The 22850-nt window shown below is 42.0% G+C and overlaps 1 pseudogene; it reads left to right on the top strand.

Annotated features, from left to right (window-relative positions):
• Positions 1–5674: 5674 nt before the first annotated feature.
• LOC103269772 lies at positions 5675–7002 on the top strand (annotated as a pseudogene).
• The last annotated feature ends 15848 nt before the right edge of the window (positions 7003–22850 follow it).

Consider the following 22850-nt stretch of genomic DNA (forward strand, 5'->3'; position numbering starts at 1 on the left):
TACAGATGGAATCAAGTTAAGATGAGGCCATTGGCCAGGCTCGGTGGCTCAGGTTGTAATCCCAACACTCTAGGAGGCCGAGGCAAGTGAATTGCCTGAGCCTGCGGGCTCAAGACTAGTCTGGTCAACTTGGGGAGACCTCATCTCTACAATAAATAAAAAATGAGCCAGGCATGATAGTGCGCACCTATAGTTCCAGCTACTTGGAAGGCTGAAGTGGAAGGATCGCCGGAGTTCAGTCGCTCGATGCTGGGGTAGCTGTGAGCGTGTCACTGCACTCCAGCCTGGGCGTCAAAGTGAGACTCCAACTCAAAAAAAAAAATGAGGCCATTTGCATAGGCCCTAGCCCAATACTGCTGGTGTCCTTGTAAGAAGAGGAAATGCCATGTGAAGACAGAGACAGAGGGAGAATGCCTTGTGACTTCAGAGGCAGAGATGGGAGTGACGTGGCTGTAAGCCAAGGGATGCCAAAGACTGACAGCCACCACAAGAAGCTGGGAAGGGGCAAGGAAGGAGTCTCTACTGTAGGCTCCATAGGCAACCTGGCTCTGCTGACACCTTGCTTTCATACATCTATCTTCGAGAACTATGAGACAATAACTTTCTGTTGTTTTAAGCCACTCAGTTTGTGGCACGTGGTCACAGCAGCCCTGGGAAACTAATACAGAATTTGAGAAGAGTTCTTCAGAGTGACTAGGACAGAGCCAGGGATTTATTGCTTTTACTTTGACCCTCATTTTTCCCATAGATTTGTGAAACATACAGAAACACAATTTAAAATAATATAAATCAGACAAATAAACAAGCCTAACAGCTAAGCTTTTATTTGCTGACTTGATCCATGTGCCACTAATACATTTTATGCAACCTTAAGACCTGCCTGCATCTAATTAAATGAGATGATGTACGTAAAGCTCTTAGAACAGCACCTAGCACCCAGTAAACCTTCAATAACGGTTAGGAGGTATCAGTGATACCATCACCTGATTATCCTGATCCCAGAGCTCTCAACTGCTCGTGTCTCCTCTGCATCTAACAGCTCTAGAACACTGCTGAGCAAACCTCAAACCTAGGCAGTCTGGTGCCTGTAAAAATTAAATATCCTCAACCTCACAAGAGTTCACTCTGAACTCTTCACTCTGCCTTGGTTTCCCTAGTATATGCGCTCTCCCATTTGCTGTGCTGTATTTCACATCACAGTTCCTGAAACCTCCACCACCCCTACATCTCAGCTCACCCCCAGTAGGTGAGCAGGGAGCACTCCTAGCACTGAGAAAAGACAAGCCCTTAGGAAAACATTCCCTCAGCTCTCACCACCAAACTTACCAGGCCACACATATCCACAGCTATCTCAGATTTCTCCTTGTTATTTGGACATAAGAACTACCCCAGCTCCTTTCTAGGCCGGGTAGCCATTCTTTATTCTCCCCTCTTCCTCATTCACACTCTCAATCCGAGACCAAATGTCGTTCATTCCACCTCTTGGATATCTTGTCAGTCTACACACTTCTCCCCACGGCCTCCAGCTGATTGTGTCACTGTCCTGCTTAAACCCTGGCAATGACCTACTGCTCTGCAGATCAAGCCACCCACCCCTTCACATGTTTTCAAGACTCTCTCTCCAGCCTGGGTCCCTCGGAATCCACATTCTCCCAACTTTTCTAGCCTCACCTCTCTCTCTGCTCTGAGCCTTTTTCCTGCTACACTCTAGACTAAAGAGCGACTCCAAACACTTTCACTTCCTTGTTAAAATAATTAACATTTTTAATGCTATGTTTTTTAATATAATGTTTCAATGCTGTGCACTGGGCATATGGCAACTCATTTATCAGGATAATGAGATTAGTACCGTTGCTTACTCCATTTAAAGGTAAGGAAATGTAGGCTCGGAAGTCAAGCGAAATGCCCAAAGTGACAAGGAAAGTAGTGGCAACCCGGGGATTTGAGCCGAGAGCGCTGGCTGTGCAGTGCAACCAATGTGTGGCTCTCTGGTCTCACTCTCAGTCCTCCAGAGTCTTCCCTCAGCGTTTATCACCACACTCTTCATTCGACTGATTCCTGTAACTTCTTCGTTTCTCAAGGTAAACATCCCTTCCTCAAGATCAGACCTCCTTGCCCTGTCTCAGATCTTCCTGTCCTTCCTTTGTTATTATTTAATGTATATCTTCATTGTATGTTCCATGAGGACAGGGAATATGTCTGCTTTATTCATAGCCACACCTTCACTTTTTAGCATATGCCTGACACATAGTACATGCTCATTAAGTATTTTCTGATTAATAAAGTATGAATAGTTATAAATCATCTTGAATAACTTCCATGTATATGGAATACATAACACCATACCAGGTACATAGCATATATTTGATAAATATTTATTTGATGCTGTGTCCCAAAAATGGTGAGGAGTCCAGTTGGACTAGTGTCAAGGGTGTGAAGAGAAGTTCTGGCAATGTTTCAAGTCTATATCAAGAGCAAAAACAGGAGAAAGTCGCATGATGGAAGGAAGGAGTATCAGCAATGTATAATTTTGTAAAGGTAAGTATTAGCATTTCCAAATCCCTCCGTCTTGAGATGGGTTTGAATTTTTCTTTTAACCACAGCATCTAATGTGTTATAGCAGACTTCAGCAAAGTGTAATTAGTATGCTCAGGGGACCTAGGCATAATCAGAACTACACACTAGTGACCCAGGTGAAAACAAAGGTCTACTTGGATGTATTGTGTGTAACGCAAATGGTTACCTCCTCTCTACTCTAAAAAAGGTCTATCAAAAAAATCTAATCTCTAGGAGTACAATTAAAGATTTCCTATTCCTATCCTCTTTGGAAAAAGTAAATAATTTATTATCCTCAAAAGGCTCCCTGGAACACTGGATTAATCCCTTTAAAAGGATACATCTGGACATCTTTACTTCATTACAATTCTAGTCTTCAACGCTACCAGGTATATTTTTTTCTTCCTCAAACTGAGTGGTGCCAGGGAGTCTAGAGACAAAAGTCAGCAAACCAGGTTCAATCATTGTGTGAGGCTGTATTTTGGCAGCTGCAGCAACAGCAGGCTTAGCCTTCAAGGAGCAGTAAACTTCTTTTCACCCTTGAGTGACCCTCTACGGGAAAACTGGAAAGAGAAGCGGATGACTTCCAGGGAAAATAGCTGATTCACCACCTGCACAAACATGCACCTAACTGGCCTGCTGAGAGAGACTTTGGGGAAGATCTTGGGTAAAACAGAGGATTTGCCAACATGTAGAGTCATGCCACTGCACTCTGCACATGCCAGACCACAAAAGACTGCAGTGTGTCAGAAACCACCACCATTACAAAGCTGCTTTATTCGAAACCATTTCTTTACATCAAATCCCCACCAACTGTGGGGTAGTGATCGTGCAGGACTCTTGTCATAGGATCAGCATCTTTGGTCCTATTTTCGCACCACAGGAGACACCTATCCCTTTACTACATTCAGATCTATGGCTAGCTCTTGATTACATTTGCCGCCAAGAACCAGTTAATGAAGGGATATTTTGTGGCCTTGGGCAGAAACCTCAGACTCAGCAACCAAGGAACTTTGAAAGCCCTGACCCCAAGGCAGTCTCCACACCAGCCTCCTGCCTGATGCATATTTCAGAGGTTTCCAGGTTTTAAAGCATGGATTACCTTTGCAAATGAAAAATTAAACAAGGAAAGGCATTTAGTGGCATGTTATTACAGTTCCAATGATTTTGAAAAGGCTGCTCAGTTTAACTAGAGGCAGAATTTCAAATGAACATAGAAATAATTACCCACTGCTCTTTTCATTGTGCTCTGTTTATTCCACTAGGATTTAAAATATAGTGTATATTGATTCCTCACCTAAGATTTCTTGCCATTATGACATGCATATATCAATCTACTAAAAATTATGTATGTGGATAAAATATTAAATAGCTTAAGGGGCATTCAATATTCACCCACACCAAAAAATAAGTTGTTTGTTTTAACTAAATAGGATCTTGCATAGGTAATGCAATTTTAAATCTTATTTGAAAGGTAGAGCTTTATTTTTTTAAATACAGTATTGTAAACCATTTATTGATGAGAAAAATCATTAAAACAGAAAGCAAAAGAAAACTGTTGTCTTCACCACTAGATAGCATTTAGTCATCACCTGCCAGGTACATGGCATTTTTACGAGATGCCACTTATCAAAATACATTCACTGTATGTATTCATCTATTTTGTACCAGGTACTTTGTGAGATGAAGAGGTAACCAGCATATAGGCTCTGTCCTCAAACCTTCAAATCTAGGGGGAGAAACAGTTAATTACAATGTAATATGGTAAATTTCATGGGAATACAATACATGTTACCCGTACTAAATGCATAGATGTATAAATGAAAAAAAATGAAGGAATGAATGAACATAGACATTTACAGAACATAACAAAATCAACATGAAAGGGAGGCAATAAATATACAGTATTCAGCAAAAATGAGCATAGAATACCTTTAAATGGAGAAAGTTTTGAAAGGATCCTAAAGATGAAAATATTTTTGATGTTGAATTATAAAGGAAATGAGAAGTCCGACATTCAATTTACTCATGATGTGTTGGTAAAACCAGACAGACATGAAACACATGACAGTTAAGAGCTAAACTGCATAATCTAAGAAAAATAAGATGGGGTAGGAATCAGATTGTTACCTAATGGTATTATTATTCAAACTCTTACTTTAGATTTATGAGTTTCTATAATCAATGCTTATGATATTCCCGTATTAATTTTTCCATTGCTTCTGCAATTAATTACAGTATAAATCACTCTAAGTGAAAGTGTTAAAAAGTAGTAGAAGGCAAAATTGGGCCAATTCACCTACTTCAGGACATCAAAATGCAATATAATATCCATTTTGCCACAAAGGGAACAGAACCCTCATTTGTCACTCAGAAGGAAGATAAACAAATATGTATATCAAACAAAACTTTTCAAGACCTTCTATGGGCTCAAACTCAGTACTAGGGAAAAGAAAGAAAATTAAGATAAGTTTGTGCCCAAAAATATTGTTAGTTTTTGATTCAAAGAAGGGTGTTCCAATTTTATTTTTATTTTGCTATATTATTTTGGTCTCCATTGCCTTATCAACAAAACAGAGATAATAATGTAAGCCTGCCTACCTGATAAGAATGCATACTTACCAAAAAAGTAACAGTTGTGAAGTGTTTGAAACTATTGTGAAACTATAAAAACTCTGTGTTAAAAAAAAAACAACAACAACTCTGTGTTAGAGTTGTTGCACATTTGAATAATAAAATTCCAATAGAATGGTATTTTTCATCTATAAAGGATGGGATGCCTTTATATAGGAAAAGAAAAGCATATGTATATTACAATGTACATAACCTCTTCTAGCAGTCTATAATAATAGAATAAAGTAATAAAAGTATTACAATTTCTCTCTTTTCACAGGTGCATCTATTTTTAGTTCCAGGGTACCGTTTGTTTCTGCATTGCTCTTTTTTTTCCTTACTAACCTTTCGTTATATTTTCATAAACATTTTCAAGGATACTTCTTAGCTTTTCCTTTAAATATTATTTTGATTATCAAATCTTAATTTAAACCTGAAGGAAAAAAATCATAAACAAGCTCTTTCCGCTTATAAAATTTGACCTCTCTGGCGCCGGACCATACTGCTACGAACAGCCTGGAGGCGGGCGGCCTTGGCAGTGAAGGCGGCTCCGGGGCCGAGGCCCGCGGTCCCCTCTCCGGGGCTGCGCCTGCGCGTTGTGGACCATGCGCCCCAGTCGGTGGTTCCCTCCGACAGGATAGGGGCTCCGGAGGCGGGGTTAGTGCTACGTCCGCTCTACATGGATGTGCAAGCCATGACTCCGCTGGACCCTCGAGTGCTTGATGCCATGCTCCCTCACCTGGTCAACTACTACGGGAACCCACTCTCCCGGACGCATGCTCATAGCTGGGAGAGTGAGGCAGCCATGGAACATGCTCGCCATCAAGTAGCATCTCTCATTGGGGCTGATCCTCGTGAGGTCCTTTTTACTAGTGGCGCGACCGAATCTAACAACATAGCAATTAAGGGTGTGGCCAAGTTCTATAGATCACGGAAAAAGCGCTTGATCACCACCCAGACAGAACACAAATGTGTTTTGGACACTTGCCGTTCACTGGAAGCTGAGGTCTTTCAGGTTACTTACCTCCCAGTACAGAAGAGTGGGATCATCGACCTGAAGAAACTCGAGGCTGCTATCCAGGAAGACACTAGCCTGGTCTCAGTCATGACTGTGAACAATGAAATTGGAGTGAAGCAGCCTATTGCAGAAATAGGGCGGATTTGCAGTTCCAGAAAGGTGTATTTCCATACTGATGCAGCCTAGGCTGTTGGAAAAATCCCACTTGATGTCAACGACATGAAAATTGATCTCATGAGTATCAGTGGTCACAAATCTATGGTCCGAAGGAGTTGGTGCCATTTACATCCGTCGCCGGCCCCATGTGCGTGTGGAGGTCTGGGACAGTACCCACACCCTTAGTGGGGGGTAGGGAGCTGCGTGTGAGGTGGCACAGCAAGAGATGGAGTATGACCATAAGCGGATCTCAAAGTTAGCAGAGCGGCTGATACAGAAGATAATGAAGAGCCTTCCAGATGTGGTGATTGAATAGTGACCCCAAGCACCACTACCCTGGCTGTATCAATCTCTCATTTGCCTATGTGGAAGGAGAGAGTCTGCTGATGGCACTGAAGGATGTCGCCTTATCCTCAGGGAGTGCCTGCACCTCTGCATCCTTGGAGCCCTCTTATGTCCTTAGAACAATTGGCACTGATGAGGATTTAGCACATTCTTCCATCAGGTTTGGCATCGGCCGCTTCACTACAGAGGAGGAAGTGGACTATATAGTGGACAAATGCATTCAGCATTTGAAGCGTCTTTGAGAAATGAGTCCTCTCTGGGAGATGGCTCAGGATGGCATTGAGCTCAAGAGCATAAAGTGGACCCAACACTAGAAGAATAGTCCCCTGGTTCATCAACCCACATATAGCCACGGCCCTTGTTATGCCCAATGGATGCTCCAGAATTGGTGTAGGCCAGTTGTTTTCAACATTAACCCACTTCTATGACAGAAACACAAGGAAACTGTCTTTCCCCAGTTTCGGTTCCTCTGGTGGGGAACACTCTCCATTTCTCTCCAGGAGTTTTTCTGTCCTCTTACAATGTGTGGACATTTTCATCCTGAAGCAATAGAAACATTCGTTACGATATGGCTGCTGGACATCTCCGTGTCCTTGGTGGGGAGCACAAGAGGAACCAGAAGGAGGTTCTTTGTTCAGGGACCCCGGCTCTACAAGGAGGACATTTGAGTCATCACTTTCTGCTGCTCAACTGGACTGGCTTCTTCAGCAATTACATGATCAACTACAACTGAATGTTTTTTGTATTTCCAAAGATATCTCTTCATTGACTGTAGACTGAACAGCGAGTTTCTTAGGGTTGTCTCCTTTCTACTCTTTTCTTTCCTTTATTTTCACCTAATGCAGTTATAAATATTTATATGACTCCACCCATTATTCTACCGATTTCTTTCCTTAACATTTATTAATTTGAAGATTGGAGAAATAAACACACCTTCTATTTACTCTGAAAAAAATAAAATAAAATAAAACAAAATTTGACTTCAGTTTCTGCCAAGAACATCTAGAAGTTATTAAATATAGTACAGTTCTTTATCTGGACTCAATTGACTTGTGCTTCTGTGGACCTGTCGAAACATTGAATAGTAAATTGTTATCTCTGAAAAGATTCTTCTTTGCCCAAGATACAGTTGAAAAGTGTGTTTTAGATGAGTCATTTAACTGGAATAATTTTCCTTTGGATCACCAGCGTCATTAAGGGAAAAAATACAAGACCACATGAGTAATTTTCCATGTGTCTAGGATTCAATATCTCAAATATTTCACAGGTCTTCTGCATCACAAGGCAGTTTATTTAAAAAAATACAGGCACATCTTCCTCTCTGCTTCTCCATGTCCCATCCTCTCCAGCAGCTGAAGGCAGACCTATCAACAATGAACAGCGTGTCAGCCAGTACCCCTTGCACCTGTGTGTCATCGTTCTGAGCTGGGAATGAGCTTGTGTGAAAGAGCCAATGCAGAGAGTCCTCCTCCTCCTTCCTGTCATCATCCTGACCTTTAAATAACAACAACAATTACAAAAGTTATTAACAGCAATCAAAACAGTGCACACACAATGCAAAGGTGCAATTTCTGTAGCTACAAAGAGCTGCAACCAAAAGCCACCCACACGTTTGCTGCTCTTACTAGGGGGAGATAGGAAATGTTGCTTTGTTTCAAAGAAGAGGAGAGGAAGAAGTAGAGGCAAAGGAGAGGAGGAGGCAGACCCTGTGTTTGACAAGAGCGTTCTGAGAAAAATCACTTCTCGCCCTCAGCAAGGAGCCGGTGAACCACAGAAACAGACAGGAGACCGAGTTGTTCATGACTTCTGCCAGAAATTGCAAGGAGATTAGGCCACTCCACTCACTAGGAGAGGCAGTGCTGTGCATGGAGATCTCAAGTTTTGTTTTTTTGGGTAAAAGATACATTTCAAAACACACACACACACACACACAACATTTACATTTCAAAACACACACACACACACACACACACACACACACACACACACACACAAAACATTCCTACCATTAGCCTGTCTTGCTATTGCGTATTGAATAGATGCCCTGCTAGGGAAATGTGATCAATATATTAGATTCTTGGCAGGAAGATGCTATCAGACGATGCATGTATGCCTTGACATAGTTCAATTTCCACCTATCCAAGAAGGTATTGATTTTTCTCTCACGGAAGTGCACACACACATACTAAGAGAATTTACTGAGGGTGGGGGTTGGGCAGGTTCTTATTCAAGAACAGGCAGCTCTGCTATTCCCCAAATACATTCCAAATACCCTCTGGCTTGGTGACTTCATATTTGGATGATCTATATAAACTCACATCAGGATTAAATCGATGACCGATGAGCAAAAACAGTTTTCTTATGCTCACTCTTTGAATGCTAAGAACTCTATCAGCCTCAAAAACATTTCAGAAAATGTGGCCCTTCTTGGATTCCTGTTCCAGGCTGCTTCATAAAATGCCTTCTGAAGTCACATCTTGCTAACACAACTGGAAATAATTCTGTATCGCTTGATCACAGGCTTTTTGCCTAAGGCCTGGCGGCATGTGAACGCTTCCTTTACCACCCTATTGTTTCTCCCCTTATTTCCATCTGTCTCTTTCTAACTTAGACCTCTGTGGCAGTTATTCGAGCTGCTCACAGAATATTTCCAGCTTTTCACCTCCTGGTCTCAGACTTCCTGATTTCTGTGTGGTTAGGTGGGGCTGTGTGACCAGTTCTAACCAATGGGTTGTGAGCAGAAGTAATGTGTGTCATTTCTAGGTTGAGCTTTCAGTCGACAATGAGAGACATGCCAGAGGTCTCTTCCCTCTGGCAAGGCAACAAGCAATTTTCAAGATGGTGTTTGCTCCATCAGCCTGAGGACTTGAGTGATTATGAGGGCCCTGAGCAGGCAGGTTAGCTTGTAGTATCCGGAAGGAAAATAAGGAAAAAGTGAGGGTATGGGAAGAGATGAAAGAAAACAAAGATGAATCCCCTTACAATCTAACGTATGGAGGGGTCACCCACCAGACGTCATATCCATTTATATTCCTCAGCTCCTTCTCTCTCTTAATCTGAAAATGGGGAGAGAGGGCACACTTCTTTCCATGGACCTTGTCTATATGTATGTTCCACTTCGTATTCCCACAAAGACAGAGGTTTGTTTTTTTTTACTTGGCTTGTAGCTAAATTCTATAGAGTTCTAGGTTAGAGATGGTTGCAAAGTCTTTTTTTATATGAAAGCATATACATTTTTAACCATATGATTTTTCTTTCAATCAAAAGTGCCCAAGTGCCCAAGGACTCAGATATAGGTACATCTAAGGGTCTGCAAAAAGAGTGCTAATTTTGCATATTTTATTATTAAGATAATGTAATCTAAATAGAATTAGATGAATAGAATATAAACAGATGTTACATTTGGTAATTCTGTTTGTGTGTGTTTGACATCAGTGAACGGATTGATTGAAGATGTGAGTTATGGCAAAGTAGAGAACTCCACAATTCTTGCATGGATATACCCTCATGTCAGTTCTATACATTTTCATACTGCCTAGAACATAATAGATGCTAAAACATTATTGAATATATTAGTAAAATTAACATATATTATATGAAGTATTTCAAATAATTGAGAGAAAATAGATTTTCAATGACTGGATTAGAACAATTGACTCTCCATGTGGAAAAAAACTTAGCTAAACACTACTTCATACTATACACAAAAATAAACTCTAAGTGAATTAAAGACTAAATGTAAAAACAGGCCGGGCATAATGGCTCATGCCTGTAATCCCAGCACTTTGGGAGGCCGAGGCAGGAGGATTACATGAGCTCAGAAGTTCTAGACCAGGCTAGGAAACATAGCAAGACCATGTCTCTACAAAAAATAAATAAATAAATAAAGTAGCCAGGCATGGTGGTGCACACGTAGTCCGAGCTACTCAGGAGGCTGAGGCGGAAGGATTGCCTGAGTCCAGGTGGTTAAGGCTATGGTGAGACGTGATCATGACACTGTACTCCAGTTTGAGCAACATAGTAAGATCCCAGCTCAAACAAACAGACAGACAGAAAACAAGTATAGTTCACTGAATTATTTAGGTTCTGCTATGAACAATGTATCTGAAAGAGAGAAGTGAAAGGAAGATTCACTTTTTATTCCACATATTTCAGTTGTAAATTTTTTAACAATAAGTATATATTACTTTTATAATTTTAAAAGCACTTAAAATGAAAACAAAAGCGTTTAAACATATTAAAGCAAGTAAACATACATAACCTCTGAAAATAAACCACAGGTAAAACAATAGGATATAACAGGAAAACCCTGGATTTGTAGCCAGGAGGTATGAGTCCCTGCCCCGATTTTGCATTAATGACCAGGGTGCCTTGAGAAAATTAATCAGTATCTCTGGTCCTCAGTTTCCCTGTCTGTCAAACAAGGGGGCTGGACTAAACAACCACCACGAACCGTTAAGTTCTAAAATCTTTGGAGTCTGCAACAGGCTATTCTCCTTGCTTGCTTTGTTGCCAAGGTAACTTGCAGTTTTAGCCTTTCAGACCATGTTTTAGACAAGGCATCAGATGCAGTTATAAGCTGGCACACATTCCAAGATCATAACCCTAAGGGAAAAGGATCAATCTTACTGCCCAGTTTCTGCTTAATTATGACCCTTTTTATTTTATGCAATACATGGACTTTATGGGTGAATAGAGTAATAAAATAATTCTTGGACAAAGAGGAAAATTGGTCAGACAGATTTTTTTTTCTTTATTCATTGAAATCTCATTTCAGAAAGCATGTTATCCTGAAATAATTTATTTTCCTTTCATCACATACATAACCTTTCAGTTGTCTTTTCATTAAATTCTACTAGCCCTAGACAGACAAAGAAGAGGGAGAGAGAGAGAGAGAGAGGGAGAGAGAGAGAGAGAGAGAGAGAGAGAGAGAGAGAGAGAGAGAGAGGAGAGAGAGAGAGAAAGAGAGAGAGAGAGAGAAAGGGATGCAACTGCCCTGGAAACTCAGGAGTGCAAAGAAGGAGGGCTCAAATAAATAATTTACATGAATGAACAAATGAAAGTATGAAAGAATGAGACATTTTTGTTTCTTCCCACCAACGTTCAGCTCTTCTGCCTGGCAGTCAGACTGCTGTGGTGAACAATGGAGATTGAGGGCATATTTGAAGGTCCCAGAAAAGGGTCCTCCAGGAGCAGAAGCTCATTCCCAAACAGCTAGACCAACTCCATCAAGCACAGCATCAGCACCAGGAGATGCTGAAAGTGCCAGCATTCCACCCTTTCCCGTCTTCCATGGAAGACACTGGAGTCCAGTACAAAGAACTCAGACTGTGGAGCCTGTAGCACCTGGGCCATAGCCTGTCTCTGTCACTTACTATCTGTGTGACCTTGTCACATCTACTGTAACAATGGCCAGAATTGTCATGAGAGTTAAACAGGATAACATATGTAAAATGCCTACTACAATGCCTGGGATGCAGTAGGCAATTAATGAAAAACACACTTGTTTTTCATCTCTTTCATAAAGGAACAGGTCTCAAGTTTTACCCAAAGCACATCTTAAGGCCAGGTTCACCTGGACTTGTTTCTGAAAGCAATGGCACAACTCACTTCAAAAATAAAAATAAACCGGGCTCAGTGGCTCAGCCTGTAATCCCGCGCCTTGGGAGGCTGAGGTGAGTGAATTGCCTGAGCCTGCGGGTTCGAGACCCGCCTGGGCAACTTGGTGAGACCTCATCTCTACAATAAATCAAAAATCAGCCAAGGGTGGTAGCGCACACCTGTAATTCAGGCTATTCGGAAGGCTGAGGCGGAAGGATTGCCGGTGCCCGGCAGGTTGAGGCTGCGGTGGCCAGGAGTGGCCACTGCACTCCAGTCTGGGCGACAGAGTGAAACTCTAACTCAAAAAAACAAAACAAAATAATAATAAAATAAAATAGACCTGGCTGGGTGGCTCATGCCTATAATCCCAGGGAGGCTAAAATGGGAGGATCACTTGAGATCAGTTGTTTAAAACCAGCCTGGACAACATAGTGACATTCTGTCTCTACAAAAAAATTAAAAATTAATCTGGCATGCTGGAGCACACCTGTAGTCCCAGTATTTGGGAGGCTGAGATGGTAGGATCACCTGAGCCCAGAAATTAATTTGAGGTTTATAGTGAGCTATGATCACACCACTACACTCCAGCCTGGACAACAGTGAGACCCTGTCTCTAAATAATAATAACAACAATAATAATGTGGTACTTTTAATGCCATTTTTCCTACTTTCTGAACAAGAGTCCCCACATGTGCATTTTGACTTGGGCTCCACAAATTAGCCAGACATGAGCATGTGTCAAAGTAGCTGAGTATTCTCTTGAAGCCTATGCTCTGGTGTTGAGGTGAGGCGAACACCCGATTCCCATCTCTCATGTGTTACTGCAGGATGCACATCACACTACCCACTCTCTTCCAGGCAAGCCTCTTGTCCAGCTTCTTCCCTTCATGCTTGCAGGGCAGGGAGAGCTGACGGCTAGCCCAGCAGGTTCTGCATGGGTGAGCTAGCACTTTGTTGGGATGTGCGGGTGCTTGGCACTTATATTTTTGTCCTTTGCATCTGGAACCTTGGGGTGGTGACTAAAATCCCATTTTAATACCTTGTAACTCATCAATGTACAGAAACCCCTGAACATGTAAGGTCCTGTGGGGTTAAACTCTACAAGTCTATGTGTGCCAGAAATTTTAGGTTGCTCTGTATATATACAGGAATCTGCAGATGGAATTTAGCTCTTTCTGCATATGAAAAGCTAATCTCCATAGAGTCTCCTCTTTCTCCCTTCCTTTCTTTCTTCCTTCCTTCCTTCCTTCCTTCCTTCCTTCCTTCCTTCCTTCCTTCCTTCCTTTTTTTAAATAGAGATGGGGGTCTCATTATGGGTTCCAGGCTGGTCTCGAACTCCTGGCCTCAAGTGATCCTTCTGCCTCAGCCTCCCAAAGTGCTGGGATTACAGTCATGAGCCACCATGTCTGGTCCATACGTTTCTTACATCTTCATGTTCTTAATGTACAGCGGAGGTACAAATGTGATTTTTTTTCCCTCTTCACAACTTCTTTCCTCCCTTATTATACTACTAGGTTTGGTTTTATTCCAAGATCAGTTAACTTTTATCCCAAATAGTTAAATAGATGACACAGGGATATCTGTGTCTGTAGATGAGATGGACTTAGTATATCCCCGTGGTGGAGTTAAGTGCACGACTGGCCCACTTTTTTTTTTTTTTTGCGTTGCAGTCTCACTCTGTTGCCCAGGCTATAGTTCAGTGACATGCTCATGGCCACCGCAGCCTTCACCTGCTGAGTTCAGGAAATCTTTCTGCCTCAGCCTTCCAAGTAGCCAGAACTACAGGCATGCGCCACCATACCTGGCTAATTTTTGGATTTATTGTAGAGACAAAGTCTCGCTAAGTTGCCCAGGCTGGTCTCGAACCCCTGGTCTCAGGCAATCCTCTCACCCTGGCCTCCCAAAGTGCTGGGATTACAGGCTTGAGTCACTGCAACTGGCCCTGGCCCACTTTCAAGCTAACAAGTCTCTTTGGTCTTTTGTTTATAACATTGCTGTGTTGGTCACTGTTTCAGAGGCCAGACCAGGCTAGGTGGCGCAAGCCTCGTATACTTGGAGAATTTATGAGATGTGCAGCCGCCCACCTAGGAGGCAGGTTATTGCATGGTTGTGTATTGGCAACCATGCCAGGCCCTTCACTAGTATGAATCAGAAGGTACACATTATAAAAAATGCGATTGCTACTTTGTGATCCTCTCCCCGGACTACCAGAGGCAGATCTGGGGCATTCAGTCATCCCAAGAAGGGGATGATAAATACTGGAGGGCAGGTATCCCTATCAGCATGCAGTAACTGGAGGGCAGCTGTGTATCTGGGTCAGCATGCAATAAATAGCAAAGTGAAGCTGATAAACTCACAGGGCCTAGGCTATCAGGGAATTTCAGTCCCCTGCAATCAGAAGGGTGCCAGAATATTTCCAGATGGACAGGCAAGAAAGGAGGTGTTTTCCCTTCAGTACAGCATTTCTTGGTGATGGAAGTGGGATTCCCCCAGCAAGACACCCTTGCACAGAGTGGTTCTTTATTCTAGAGTACAACAGCAGCTGTTCCCTCAGTCCCTGAACCCTCTCAGACAGCTCATCATGGAGGATCTAGCCAGGCTATTGGAAAAGATACTCAGGTAGGTCCTAGGCCAGGATCCAGAGCCCTGCTGCAATGGCTGACAAGATCAGAACCCTGCTGGAGCTTGTGAGAGACTCGGCTGGCACTCTTCTCTTGGCTCAGACTTCTATACCTGAAGCACTGCCTGACCAGCATGTTCTGCGTGGCAGAGAGACCAGGAAAGCCACATGCTTAGTCTCCACTGGAAAATGAGCAGCCTGGGCCATGAGGGTCATGAGAATTTCCAGTCACCACAGGAAACCCAGTGAGCAGGCTGGGTCTCCAACAGGGTTCATTCACACAGAGCTGGTGTGCAGCAAGTGGGGATACTGGCCTCCGTCATGTAAAATAGTGCTTCCTCTGTAGGGTTCGCTATTCTCCTGTCAAATTCATGCATATTTCCTGCATGGCATTCACTTCCTTTCACAGAGCAAGCAGATGAGTTGAAGGGATGTCCTGTTCCTTTCATCCTGACTCTTCCAGTGTCCTGGGGACAGTGCATCTGACCCTTGGACTGGAACCGAGGCTGGTCCTGGGAACACTGGCCTTAACCACCAAGATCACTGGTCAACCTGGATCACAAAATATGGTCCCCAGGGGCTACAGAACAGCTGGAGAAAGTTTCACACCTGCAGAGCAGGTACCGCTACCAGTGCTGTCTTCATTGTCTGCTGGTCTCTCAGTGTTGCTCGATATCCTGCTCCTTGCTTTATTCACTTAACCTCTTCCCCAAGTGGCCGTCCAAATCTTCACAAGCCTTCAAACCTCTTGCCCAATCTCCACATCCCTTACTACTCTCAGGGGAATCCTTACATCCTACAAATTTAGTTGCACCCATCCTCATTATTGTCTCCTTCCCTCTTGACTTAGAGAGTGAGGTTTTCCTTCTTTTTGTCAAGGCCCCCCTGTCATGTTTTTGTTTGTTTGTTTGTTTGTTTGTTTGTTGAATTGGAGTCTCACTCTTGTCGCCTAGGCTGGAGTGCAGTGGCACGCTCACAGCCACCGCAGCTCGACCTGCTGGACTTAGGCAATCCTTCCGCCTCAGCCTTCCAGGTAGCTGGAACTACAGATGCACGCCACCACATCCGGCTAGTTTTTATGACTTATTATAGAGATGAAATCTCTCCAAGTTGCCCAGGCTGGTCTCGAACCCCCCAGACTCAGGCAATCCTCTCACCTCAGCCTCCCAAAGTCCTGGGATTACAGGCTGAGCCACCACGCTCAGCCACCTGCCATGTTCTTAACCCCCTTCTACTCCATTGATGGGAAATTACTCTCATCAATCTTTCCTCCTCTCTTCTTCTTAATAAATCCTGTTTTCTCAAACAACAACAGTAATAACAACAACAACAACAAAACATCTTCTACTGGTTTGTTCCCATTGACCAGTTTCTCTCAGAGTGAAACTCCTTTCTTGACTCTATCCATCTCTATCCTATATCTCTGCCCTATAACTTTCCTTATGAACCAATTCTGCTCCAAACTTGGGTGAAGTGTGAGGTTCAGGGAAGCCCAAAGCCAGGGTCTGGGTGCTCAGGTGGGAAGGGAGTAGGGTAGAGCTCAGGGCACAGAACAAAATGGAACTGAAGACAGTGTCCCAGAAGAAATAGGATGAGAACCAAAGAGATAGGCCCACATTGTAGCCATCAAATATGTACTAGGCAAAGAGAGAAAAAAATGGATAGGAGCTAAAGGATCTATAAATAGGGATATACATAGAGCCTCACATCTGAAATCCCAGCACTTTGGGAGACCAAAGTGGGAAGATCACTTGAGGCCAGGAGTTCGAGACCAGACAGGGCAACATAGTGAGACCTTGTCTCTACAAAAAGTTAAAAAAAAAAAACTAGCCAGATGTGGTGGCATGTCCCCATAGTCCCAGCTACTTGGGAGTCTGAGGAGGGTAGATTCCTTCAGCTCAGAGCTCAGACTGCAGTGAGCCATGATCATGCCACTGTACTACAGCCTGGGTGACACAGTGAGACTCTGACTTAAAAAAAGAAAAAAGGAGAGAGAGTGATTTCTCAAGGTGCTGATCCTTAAGTCAAGCCTCCATTTATCGGATGCCTGCTGCCTTGTCCACGGATGGAGAGGGAGCACTTAAGTATGCCAAGCTGGTCTGGGCACTTCCTCCTCGGCCAATATCTTTAAAAGGGTTATCAATAATCACTGGTCTACTTCCTTGGATCAGCTTCATTTCAAAACACATTGCAATTTGAATGCTATCTCCACCTTCCCACCAAAGCCTCTTGGGAAAAAGCTCAGAATTGGTCTCTTCTCTTAGTGCTTCTCCATGTGTTCCTTCTCCTCCTTCTCTACTGCCCAGTGTTTAAGCATTTATATCTGCCAGGATTATTCTAGGCTCTTTTAATCATACTCCCAACCATTGGGCAACTTCTTCTACTCTTGTGGATTTTTAAATAAACAGTTGGTTTATTTAAAACTTCTAAATCCAGATCGCTACCTCTCTTCTGGCTGTCAGATTCACATTTGAACTGCTAGACTCTGGGGTCCCTCAAACGTTCCTTGTGTCTACAATGCTGTTCAGCCGTGTTGTGTGGCAAACAAAAGAGTGGGAAGAGCTGTGGGATAAGAAAAGAAGTGGTTAGCTGCAAACTAGCTGCTAAATCAACTTATTTCTAAAATAAGAGGGCTTTTGAACTTCTCTCTGATGTACTTACAGACTCCAATAACACCTGTCAGATGACTAAGTTAAGACATCCTTGAATGCCTGCTTAACTGTACCTCTTTCCTAACTGTGGGACCAGGAATAGACTTGGGTCCCAGACCCATCACTCTGGGGCACTATCATTAAGGGAACTCACTCTGTAAGTGGACTCCTCTCTCCGACTGGCAAATCCTTTTGATTCTATTAGTTTGAATTCCTCTGAAAGAGAATCTGATTGGTCCAGGTAATATTTTCATGCCAGGCCCTCTTTAGACGAACCACCTTGGGTCAGGCATCTACCCCCAAGTCCAGTCAAAAGCAACCCTTGTGCAAAGAACATCCTAGCACTGATTCCCTGGGAAGCAGCTGTAAGCAATGCAATTGATGATGGACAGCAGCATTGCTCATGGCTGACACTTCCAGTGCCCAACTGAGGAGCTTGTAGAAAGAGGAAATCAGGAAGTCATAAGAAATCAGGAAGTCTTATGGTGGCTGTGACATTTGAGATGGCCTTAAAGGATGGTAGGCAGTCTGTGTGATTCGTGTGGCAATCTCAGAATTTTGCAGCATTATTCCAAATCTAGGACCCTCATTCATATATTGTTTATTCACTTTTTTCCTTCTCTAAATCATGTGTCACTTTCATTCTTTTTTTTTTTTTTTTTTTTTGAGTTGGAGCCTCACTCTGTCACCCAGACTGGATTGCAGTGGCCGCTCCCAGTCACTGCAGCCTCGACCCGCTGGGCTCCGGCGATCCTTCAGCTTCAGTCCTCCAAGTAGCTGGAACTACAGGCACGTGCTACCACGTCCGGCTGATTTTTGATTTATTGTAGAGATAAGGTCTCGCCAAATTGCCCAGGCGAGTCTCGAACCTGCGGGCTCAGGCAATCCACTCACCTCAGCCTCCCAAAGGCGCGGGATTACAGGCTGAGCCACCGAGCCCGGCTCACTTTCATTTTAAAGAAACTCCACACCTGTGCTTGCTTCAGCAACACATATACTAACATTGGAACAGTACAGAGAAGATTAGCATGGCCTCTACGCAAATTCGTGAAGCAAATTCGTGACATGCAAATTCGTGACATGCAAATTCGTGAAGCGTTTCATATTTAAAGAAAAGCAAGATATTCCACACCTGAAGGAACTGAAACTAGGAATTAGGTCTCTTCTCCTCTCTCTCTCTCCCTCTCTCTGTCTCTCTCTCTCTCTCAAACACACACACACACAGACACACACATTTTTGTTCAAACATTAAACAAAGTCTAGAATAGCAGTGTCTTATCCATTCATTTATTTGTTTAATATTCAGTGCATACTATATATTACAGCATTTTGCAGTTTATAAAATTCATTTTACAGTTTACTTAGTTTAAGCCTTACAACAACCCTATGCAGTAGCTATTGTTACAAAGTATATTTAATTTAGAAAACTGAGGCTCATGGGAATCAAGTATTTAACCAAAATCAAATTGCAAGTATAATGGAGGGAGGGAGACTTGAACCTAGGTGGAATCCCTAAAATCTATGTACTTTCTACTATTCCACACTAGGATGACTCACACAGAAAAACAACATGTTAGATCTAATATGATTAGTTGAACTATATACAATTTGGCATTAGACACTACCATGTAACATATTCTATACTAGCTGAACATTCTCCTAAACTGATGGTTCGGATTACGTAAATAAAATGAGTACTCTTTCAGAATAATTCTGTGAATTTGAAAGAGTACTCTAAGCAGATGAAATAACAAGTTAATTTTTTTTTTGAGTTGGAGTCTCACTCTGTTGCCCAGACTAGAGTGCAGTGGCATGCTCACGGCCACTCCAGCATCCATCCTTCTGCCTCAGTCTTCCAAGTAGTGGGAATTAGAGGTGCGCACTACCATGCCCAGCTAACTTATTAAATTTTATTGTAGAGATGAGGTCTCACCAAGTTGCCCAGGCTGGTCTCCAACCCCTGGGCTCAGGCAATCCTCTGGCCTCAGCACCCCCAAAGTGCTGGGATTACAGGTTTGAGCCACCACCAGTCACAAGTTAATTTTTTTAACAAGTTAATTTTTAATGAGAAATACTTCTAGAAAATTATTTCTCAGTTAGGCACAGCGTGGCGATGAGCATGCCACTGCTCTCCAGTTTGGGCAACAGAGTGAGACTCCAATTCAAAAAAAAATTGTATATTTATTCTTTCACTTCAGTCAGCTTTAAAGTACTCTCTGCTTGAAGCAATACACCTATCAAGATGCTTTTTCCACTGCTCAGAAACAGTTTCTGAACTTGTCAATTTTGATGCCTTTTAGTGCTTCTGTTGTTTTTTGTTTCACCTCTTCCACATCAGCAAAACATTTCCCTTTGAGGACTTTTCATCCAAGGAAACAAAAAAAGTAGCTTGGGGCAAGATCTGGTGAATAGGGAAGGTGTGGAAGGGATCATAGCATTTTTGGTCAAAAACTGCAAAACACTCAGGGCAATGTGGTCAGTGTGCTTGTAAATCACCCTTCATGAAATGGGCAAACATTTGAAAGAATCTCCAAAAAAAGTTAACTGAAGCCAAACACAGCCTCTCATAACAACACTAGCTGATGCTGATGGATTCCTAGTACACTTACCTCGTGGGGGAAGCTTGTACTACAATGGGCCCACCATCAAAAAGAAATAAAAATAATTCTGGGGTTTTTTGGTTCCTTGTATTGCACCCATCGTCACTCCTTAAAAAAAAAAAAAAAAAAAATCAAAGTAAGTTAATTGTTGTTACTACCAAACAGCATGTTGCTGTAATTAACTCAATCCTTGGGGTGAGTGGGGGGAAATAGGCAATAATATCCACTTGGCAGGCAATAGACAAGAGTTGAAATGAAGAATGTTCTGGAAAATGCCCTCTCGAGCCTTCAGCTGGTGGATTGTAAAGCTTGGAGGCATTTTTAACAACTTGCCATTAGCCAGCAACACTTCCCAACACCTCAGCACTGACCTCTTATAGCCTTTCTTTAGTGAGAAACATAAGATAATTCATTAATCTGTCCAGGGCTTCTTCCCTGAACCTGGGATAACAGGCAGAAAAAGGAATGTAATCCTTAGTGAGCAAAAAAAAGCACTGCTTGGGGGACGGGAAGACACAGAAAAGACACAGGATGGGCGTGCTTTTCCATCTGGAACAACCAGTTGTCCCCGAACTCACACAGATTTGCACTATAGATTGATCCTGCCTGGCAGTGAAATAAGTTTTTTTCCCCAGCTGTCTTGGAAATGGGAAGTGACATATTTGATAGACCACACTCACAGAAGGCCATACGTCTAGCATCCCAGGGCTTGGACTGACCATAAAGAACCAAAGACTCAGGCCGAGCCCTGCCATTATAGGACACCAAAGAGAATATGTGTTCTCAGGTTGAACCATAAAAATCAATGTGAGTGCAGGGACCACCTGAAATTTGGCCTGCTGAAACTAAAGTGATAGGCCTCTGAAAACTGAATCTGCTATATTCTTTTGTATTGCTTTTATATAACTTCTGGGTTTATTGGAGAACACTGAGGCTGGATTTTCAGGAAACAAATGTTTCATGATAATGTTCTATGATGGTTTCCTGACGTATTTTTCCCCTCTCTTCATATTTTTCTTTATTCCATGAGATATTTTGATATCCAACTGACTTCTGGTCTGGGAATCTCCTTTTTTCAATGGAAAAGTTTGATAGTGCAAAGTATTTAGAAGCTAATTCTCTCCCCTTTCCCCTAAATCTTGTATTTGCTGTGATTGACACAAGATTCCACAAGTAGATTGCTGGAAGATTTGTATACTCTTTCAGTGTAATACTATGGGAGTAATAAAGTAGGCTTTGGAAAGATAAAAGGAAGATAAGTGAAATTTCTTAAGCTATTTGCAGAACTGTCATAAGTTTTCTTTTTTTTAATTGCAAATATAGTTTTTTTAATTATTTTGATTTTGTAATGAGCACATACTGCATTTTTAACTTAGAAAGAAAACATGCTAAAATAACTAGTACATAATTACTTCCTTGTTGAAATGACAACACATGGCTTTTTGAAGACTTAGTAAGGAAAAGGAATGCAAAATTAATTAATAATTTGTTCATATTGCTTGCTTGTTGACATGATAATGCACAGCATTTCAAAGACCTACTAAAAATGTAAAATTAATCATCAATTCGTATTGCTTCCATGGTGAAATTATAACACTTTTGGACATTTTCTGTTAAATAAAAGATACTATTAAAATTAAATTCACTAGTTCTTTTTAACTTTTGGCTGTCTTAAATTTTCAGTGGTCTTATTCTCATTAATAATGTTTATGTTAATCATTATTAGGATGACCAAATATTTCAATTTACTCAGTATAGTCCAGGTTTATGCCTGTGGTTCCAGTGTGATAATTAATAACACCCACTTTCTGTCTCAAAAGTGTTCTGGTTTGGCTGCTCTATTAATCATATAAGACAGTGTTCTGCCATCACAGTGACAGTAGAGTCATATACCAACTGTATATTAAATAGCAACAGTTTTCTGTCAAAATTTTAAGTGTATATATCATTCATCCTAGGAATCTCCCTTCTATGAATCCGTTCTACAGAAATTCTTAAGTTATAAGCAGAACACACACATGAGTGCTTAGCTAAAAGTAGAAAAAAATCTGAATGTCGTAGGAGATTAGTTAAATACAGTGGGATTCTATGTAATCATTGTAAGGGAAAGTGGTAGATCTATATGTGTTGATGATAGGGTAAAATGGTCAAGACATAGTTTCACAAAATGACCAATTCAGTTTTCAAGATATGTAATTGTTCAAAGCCTTCAATAGTTCTGCAGCTGCGGTTGGCAACAAAAGTTCACATAACATATCCTCATGCACATCTTCCTGAAAAATATATCGCACAAAACAAGTATTGTTGCCTTGCTGTCAACAGCATTATTGACGGTAGACTCATCAAACTGGACTGCATATCATGGTGACTCATTAATCCTCTCTGACAATTGTGCTTCAATATCCTCTGCTATTTATGGTGCTTGCTAAAAGAGGAACACGTGCCACCTTTTGAACTGCAGCCTCTCCTAAGAGTTAACGACAAATAATATCCTTAGCAATGGGCGGGATCAACTCTTCACCAATAGTAAAGGACGTCTTAGCTTTAGCAATGTAGTTAGCCACTAAGAACAATGCTCTCAGAAGAGACACATTTGATGAAGTGATGGCCTGCAATAATTTCTTCTGTTCTTTGTGATCATGTTCTTTTCTTTTGAAAAACTGCAAAGGCTTGACTTTTAATGCAGAGTG

This window comes from Carlito syrichta, unplaced genomic scaffold, assembly GCF_000164805.1.
Source record: "Carlito syrichta isolate Samal-C Ts95f unplaced genomic scaffold, Tarsius_syrichta-2.0.1 Scaffold309479, whole genome shotgun sequence".
NCBI lineage: Eukaryota > Metazoa > Chordata > Mammalia > Primates > Tarsiidae > Carlito > Carlito syrichta.